Below are 6899 nucleotides of genomic sequence, written 5' to 3'. Positions count from 1 at the left end.
AGGGAGGGAGACAAACAGAGGGAGAAACAGAGACAGAGGGAGAGACAGACAGAGAGAGAGGGAGGGCGAGATTAAAGGAAAAGCTTTACATCTAACAATGTTGAAAAAGGATCAAAAAAGGATAAAAAGGGAAGAAACAGACATGAGAGGGAGAGACAGAAAGAGGATGAGACAAGTTGTAACAATCATTAACAATCCTCATTATCTGCCCAGTCCTGTTTTTGGAGGTTCGTGTGAGTGTTTTAGGGGTGAATGTTGGATCAGTGTTTCATATTTTCAAACTGCAGTGACATTCCCAACAAGGCTGTTAAAGTATATAAGAGCAGGGAGGTTATGCTGGAAGTGTACAACTCATTGCTTAAGCATCATAATGAGACCTCCCAGGGCAGGTACAGTGTGAGTTTAGATACAGAGTAAAACAGTGGCTTCAGAGAAGGAGGTAGCGACGGGCAGAAAGAGTGAGGAGATACGGGGAGGCAGGCAGATTGTAGGAGAAGCTTTACATCTAACTACGTGAAAAAAATAAATCATTAAAAATATAAATGGACTGCGCACTGAAAAAACTGTCCGCACACAGCAACTAAAGTCTCACACCATCTTAACTTGAAACTATATCGCCATTCATTCACTGTTACTGGGTCAAAATCCTGGAACTCCCTTCCCAACAGCACTGTGGGGATACCTACCCCACGTGGACTACACTGGTTCAAGAAGGAGGCTCAACACCACCTTCACAAGGGCCATTAGGAATGGGTAATAAATGCTGGGCTGGCCAGTAACGCACGCATCCAACAAATAAATAAGGCAAATAAAAAGTAGTCACGGAGTCGTTCAGGAGCTGTAAGACGAGACGAACACAAAATTGGTGAAAGAGGTTGGTTGGAGGGAGCGTCTTCAAAGAGGAAAGAGAGTTAGTGAGACGGAGAGGTTTTGGAAAGGAATTCCAGTGTTAGGGTCTTGGCAGCTTGAAGGCACGGCCACCAATGGTGGGACCATTCAAATTGACGATGCTCAAGAGGCCAGAATTAGAGGATCGCAGATATTTGTGGATTGTGGAGCTGGAGGAGATTGCTGAGATACGGAGGGGTCATTTGTGGAAGACAGTTCCAAACTTCTACCACCCTTTGTATGTAGAAGTGTTTCTAAATTTCATCTTTGAATGGGCTTTCGACTAATTTTTGATTTTTAGACAGTCCCCGCCGTCCGAGACTGTCCCCAGCGAATACTCACAGGGCAGGTACGCACGGTGTTAGATACAGAGTAAAGATCCATCTACCAATGCCAGACTCGCTGTTCCTCTGTCTCTTTCTCCTCATTTCTCACTGCCTGCGATGCCCTTTCTCTGCCTCTCCTTCTCCCTCTTCCCATCCTGAGAGCAAGAGGGAGAGATTGAGATAGTGTGCAGAGGGAGATAGAGAACGAAAAGGGAGTGATAGACTTGGACACTCTCAGAGACTCTCAGAAACTCCCTGACACTCTCTGACACTCTCTGACACTCTCAGACTCTCTCAGACTCTCTCAGACTCTCTCTGACACTCTCTGACACTCTCTGACACTCTCTGAGAAGAAATAAGGTTTCAGAGTGTCGAAGAGAGGGGAAGAGAGAGATAGACATGGAGAGAGATTATAAGCAAGAGAGTTTACCAGCGCTTACCTCTCTGTCTGTGCCTATCACTCCTTTCCAATTTGTTAACATCTCCATCTATTTTTTTCCCTCTACCCCGATGGTTCACACTCCATGCCTCTCGCTCGTATGTCGGTGTCTACTGCAGTGAAGGATTGCATCAAATTATTATGTTTTACATTTGCTCTTTCAATCTCACTGAACAATCTCTTGGACTGTGGACAGAGGGGCCTTGGAGTGAATGTCCACTGATTCCTGAGGGTAACAGGACAGGTGGTTAAGAAGGCTTACGGAATACTTTAAAATAAAAACAGGAAATGCTGGAACCACTCAGTAGGTCTGGCTGCATCTGTAAAAAGAGAAGCAGAGTTAACGTTTCGGGTCAGTGACCTTTCTTCGGAACTCTTTCCTTTATTGGCTGATGTAGAGAATATAAGAGCAGGGAGGTTATGCTAGAACTTTATAAAACACTAGCTAGACCACAGCTAGAGTACTGTGTACAGTTCTGGTCACCCCATTACAGGAAGGATGTGATCACACGAGAGAGGGTACAGAGGAGATTTACAGAGGATGTTGATAGGAATGGAGAATTTTAACTATGAGTAATGATTGGATAGGCTGGAATTGTTTTCTTTGGAACAAAGAAGGTTGAAGGGAAGATTTAATTGAGGTGTATAAAATAATGACGGGCCAAGATAGAGTTGATAGGAAAAACACATTACCCTTAACAGAGGGGTCAATAACCATGGGCATGGATTACAAGATTTCCGCACCAATATCATGAGGGTGTGATGGCTCAAATGGTGGAATACCTGGCTGGATGTTTGCAATGGAGCGATTTCCTTCCTGATCATCAAAACTGTCCGCCTGGCCCCCAACTTCATCTACATATCTCCCACTCTACCAATATTTCACTCGACATACCTATGTTTCGCTGTTTGCGTACACAACAGTGAATACATTGAATAAATAGATCTTCGATTGGGCCTTTCAATCCACCCCAACAATCTCTGTCTCTCCAACCTTGTCCCTCTCAACAGCACTCCCTCTATCTGCATATCTAAGCCTCTCTCCCTCTTAGTGTCAGAGATAGCAGGAGGGAGAGACAGAGAGAGACACAGAGAACAATCCCACCTTCTCCAATCTATCCAAGTAACAGAAGTCCCTCATCCCTGGAACCATTCTTGTGAATCTTTTCTGCACCCTCTCCAATGCCCCCACATTCTTCATAAAGTACGGTGTCCAGAATTGGACAATGCTCCAGTTGAAGGCAAACCAGCGTTTTACAAAGGTCATAATTTCCTTGCTTTTGTATTCAATGTCTCTATTTATAATCTCAGGACCCCTTCTGCCGTTTAACCACTTTCTGAACCTGCCCTGCCACCTTCAGTGATTGGTACACAAATAACCCCCAGATGTTTCTGTTCCTGCACCTCCTTTAGAATTCGATCCTTTACTTTATATCGTCTCTCCTCCTTTCTCCTCAACGTGGAGGCAGAAGATGCGGGCATGGTTCTTAATGAATACATATCGAATGTCTCCACAAAAGAGGGGACGACACAGACATTGTAGTCATGAGGAGGGGCTTGAAATATTGAATGGGATAACCAGTGAGAAAGGAAATATGAAGGGCTTAAGCATCTTTGAAAGCTGATACTTCACCAGGCTCAGGCTGTTAAGAGGTACAAGGGAGGAAATATCAGTGGCTCTGACCACCATTTTCCAATTTTCTCTGGTTATAGTCATGCTGCCAGAGAACTGGAGGACTGCATATGTTGTACTGTTGATTAACAAGGAAGAAAATAATAGACTGTGTAATTACAGGCCACCCAGCCTAATCACAGTGGATGGCAATGTATTGGGCACAGTGGAATGATTAATTCATTTCTAGTACTGCGTCTCTCAGTGTCTCCATGTCTGTGTCTCTGTCACAATTTGATTACGACACTTACATTGGTGAGGAGTCCGTCTCTGGAATAAATGTCCCAGTGTTGTGGGAACATAAAATGGCCACCGAGAAACAGCCTAAAATGGCTGACTAATGTTTGTGGATTTCCACAGATATTTGAGAGATGAGAGAAAGACAGACAGACAGCATGAAAGCGAGACAATGAGAGAGACACAGACCAAGACACAGAGAGTGATAGCAAGATATTTGTCATTGGACAGAGGAAGAGGAGGAGGCCATTTGGCCCCTCAACCCTCTTCTTTCATTCAATGAGCTCATGGCGGATGTGTGATCTAACTCAATGTACCTATCTTTGCCCCTTAATACCTTTGGTGAACAAAAATCTATCAATCTCAGATTTAAAAACTAACAAGTGTCTCAGCATCAATTACTGTTTATGGAAGAGAGTTCCAAACTGATACCACACCTGGTGTTTTGAAGTGTTTCTTCATTTCACCCCTGAAAGGTTTTTCGACTGCGTTTAGATTTTTAGACTATGCCCCCAAGTTCCTGACTCCGCAGCCAGTGGGAATTGTTACTCTCTGTCCACCCGTTCAGTTTCCGTTATTATCTTGAAAACATTCATCAAAACCTTCTAAATTCCAGGAAAGGACATGTTGGAGCAGGAGGGGAGACTGGAGCAGATGGTTTGGGAAAGTGGATAAACTGAAACAATTGATGAGGAGACTGAGGATTCAATACAGTGAGAGGAGAGGCTGAGATTCACAGGGACAGACTGCAGTGTGAGAGGAAATCTAATCTATAGATCCCAGTAATACAACTCAATTAATACATTCAAACAATAATCACTGTGGTTATTGGTGTTGGAGAAAAGTTCATTGTTTAGACAATATAGTCAATATATTTAGTTTGTACAGGCTATTAAATATAAATGTAAATATATTTCTGATATCAGCCTCGCTCTTTGTTGAATTCAGCAGTCACAGAGATTTTAAAGTGTAGTATTTAAATAATGAATTACCATCAGTGATGAACTGATTCTATTCTGTTTATTCAGTCACTAAGTAAGGAATAGTAACTTTCTACAAAACAAAATGAGGTGCTGACAGAAATCAACAGAGAGGATCAAGTCCAACAGGAAAATGAACACAATCTGACAACAGATAAATTCAACTCACAGTTTCTCTCACGAATTGTTCTGGACATTCCAGCACTTTATGATAGTGAATTATTTACACTGCTGCTTCTTTCTCTTTCTCTTTACTTCTGCTTATCTCTTTCCCTCGGTTTCGTTCTCCCTGCTCCTTTTCTCCTTCCCTATCTCTCTGGAGTACTCACACCCAGTAAATTGTTACTTAATGCTGCTTTCTATGATTTATTCCTAACATTCTGCGTCTGTGTTCTGTTCACCAGCCCCAGGTTCAATGATTCTATTCTCAGAGTCAGTTTGTTCAATGGTGAAACCTCTGTGAATAATTTAATGTATCTACAGAACACTCAAGTCTCCTCCTGTTCACCTACACTCTTCACTTCATCTACAATGCATGGAATAAACAGGATCGAAAGCTACTTCAAGACAAACCTCACAATCATTGAAATTCCTTCTCCTGGAATTATAAAGTAATCTGTTCGAATGTGGGATTGTTTCATTAATAAAACACCAACATCAGCGCTGCAGCTGATAATCTACAGATAAATGGAAAGACTCTTGTTTCCAACTGATAGACTGAAAACCAGTAAAACATCACATCAATACTTGCTATTTTGCAATGTAGTGCAGTGACAGTGAAGGTCCACAGTGAAGCAGAGAAGGAGAAGTGAAAGTGTCAGCAGCAAACTCAGTTCAGTAGCCGGACTTCTGAAGCAGCGTCAGACACACACAGAGTGAAATAATATTTGATGACAGTGATAATCAATAAATACATTGAAATCCCAGTTAAACTGAGCCACGTCATTGTGGAGGACATTCTGCTGTCCCCTTTTAACACTGAGTCTGTGAGATGTCTCATTATCAATCAAAAAAAAATCATAAAAATATTCCAGGACTGGTTAGATCCACATCACGAAAATATTAAAAAGTCCTAATGGTCTGATTATTGATCCGAACTGAAACACCTCATTCCAATACATTCAATGCACATAATAATCCAATAACAAAGCCACAGTTACTTAAAACAATACCATTAAATACATAACACAACTCCGACAAGAATGAAAGAGTGGACAATGAGGAGATTCCATCAGTAAATTGCTGGAAAAGAACACGTGGCTGTGGAACACACACAGAGGGAAATAATACCGAGTACGGCAGCACAGTTAAAATCGATTTAGACCATTAACAGCTGAGATACTCGCTTACCAGCAACTCCAATTGCTGCAAGTCCAGGATAATTAATGCGTTCCATCTGATGGATTACTGGATATCCCATTTCTGTGAGAAGCAGAGACTTCTGTTTGCCTGGAATCCACAGCTCCACCAGGCACTCTGAGCTGATCCATTCCAATGGGTCCTGATTTATACAGGGGATAAGTCTCCACTGACATGGTTATACCCCTGATCATTCCTATTAGTTACACTCACCTGAACAAACACATTACATCAGCAGCTTTGACGCTGATGAAAATAATGTGGTGGATAAAACACAATCATTTCAATATCAATGACATTTTCTGAGTAAGACCTCTCTCGGGAATAAACCTGAAATCTGTACTCATGCTGGACGGATCCTACAATTATGAAAGGCGTCATTTACATTTTCCATATTATTGTATTGACCTTGTTCACTCCTGGCATTTCTGTTGTAAATGTAACTGATCTGTCTGCAGTGGACACTGAATCCAGGGAATAAGCAATCCCGTTTCACTCTGTTCCTGCCTTTTCCCTGTTAAAATGTGAACTTTGAGTCTCTGATTCGAGACCATGTTCAGGGTTACAGCCCAGAAACTACTGTGATTGATATTATGGGACAGACACTGTACGCATCCATTTGGGAGGCAGTTGGATCGTGATAATATCAATGGTCACGTAATCCAGAGGCCCAAACTGATGGCTTGGGGACAGGGGTTCAAATCCCACCACGGCAGCTATATAAAACAGAGGGAGCTCCCTTTCTATGTATCAAGTCGAGGGAGCTCCGCCTCTACGAATAAATTGGAGGGAGTACACTCTCAATCTACAAAGTGGAGAGAGAGCATTCTCTATGTATAAAGTGGAGGGAGCTCCCTCTTTATTTATAAAGTGGAGGGAGCACCCTCTCTATTTAGAAAGTTGGGGGCGATGAAGGAAAGAGGAGAGAGGGAAACGGAAACAAATGGGGAAATGAAGAGAGAGGGACAAAGTGGAAGACAATGATAGACACAAGAGAA

This window comes from Heterodontus francisci, chromosome 21, assembly GCF_036365525.1.
Source record: "Heterodontus francisci isolate sHetFra1 chromosome 21, sHetFra1.hap1, whole genome shotgun sequence".
In the NCBI taxonomy this organism is placed as follows: Eukaryota; Metazoa; Chordata; class Chondrichthyes; order Heterodontiformes; family Heterodontidae; genus Heterodontus; species Heterodontus francisci.
Note: the sequence above shows the minus strand (reverse complement) of the source record.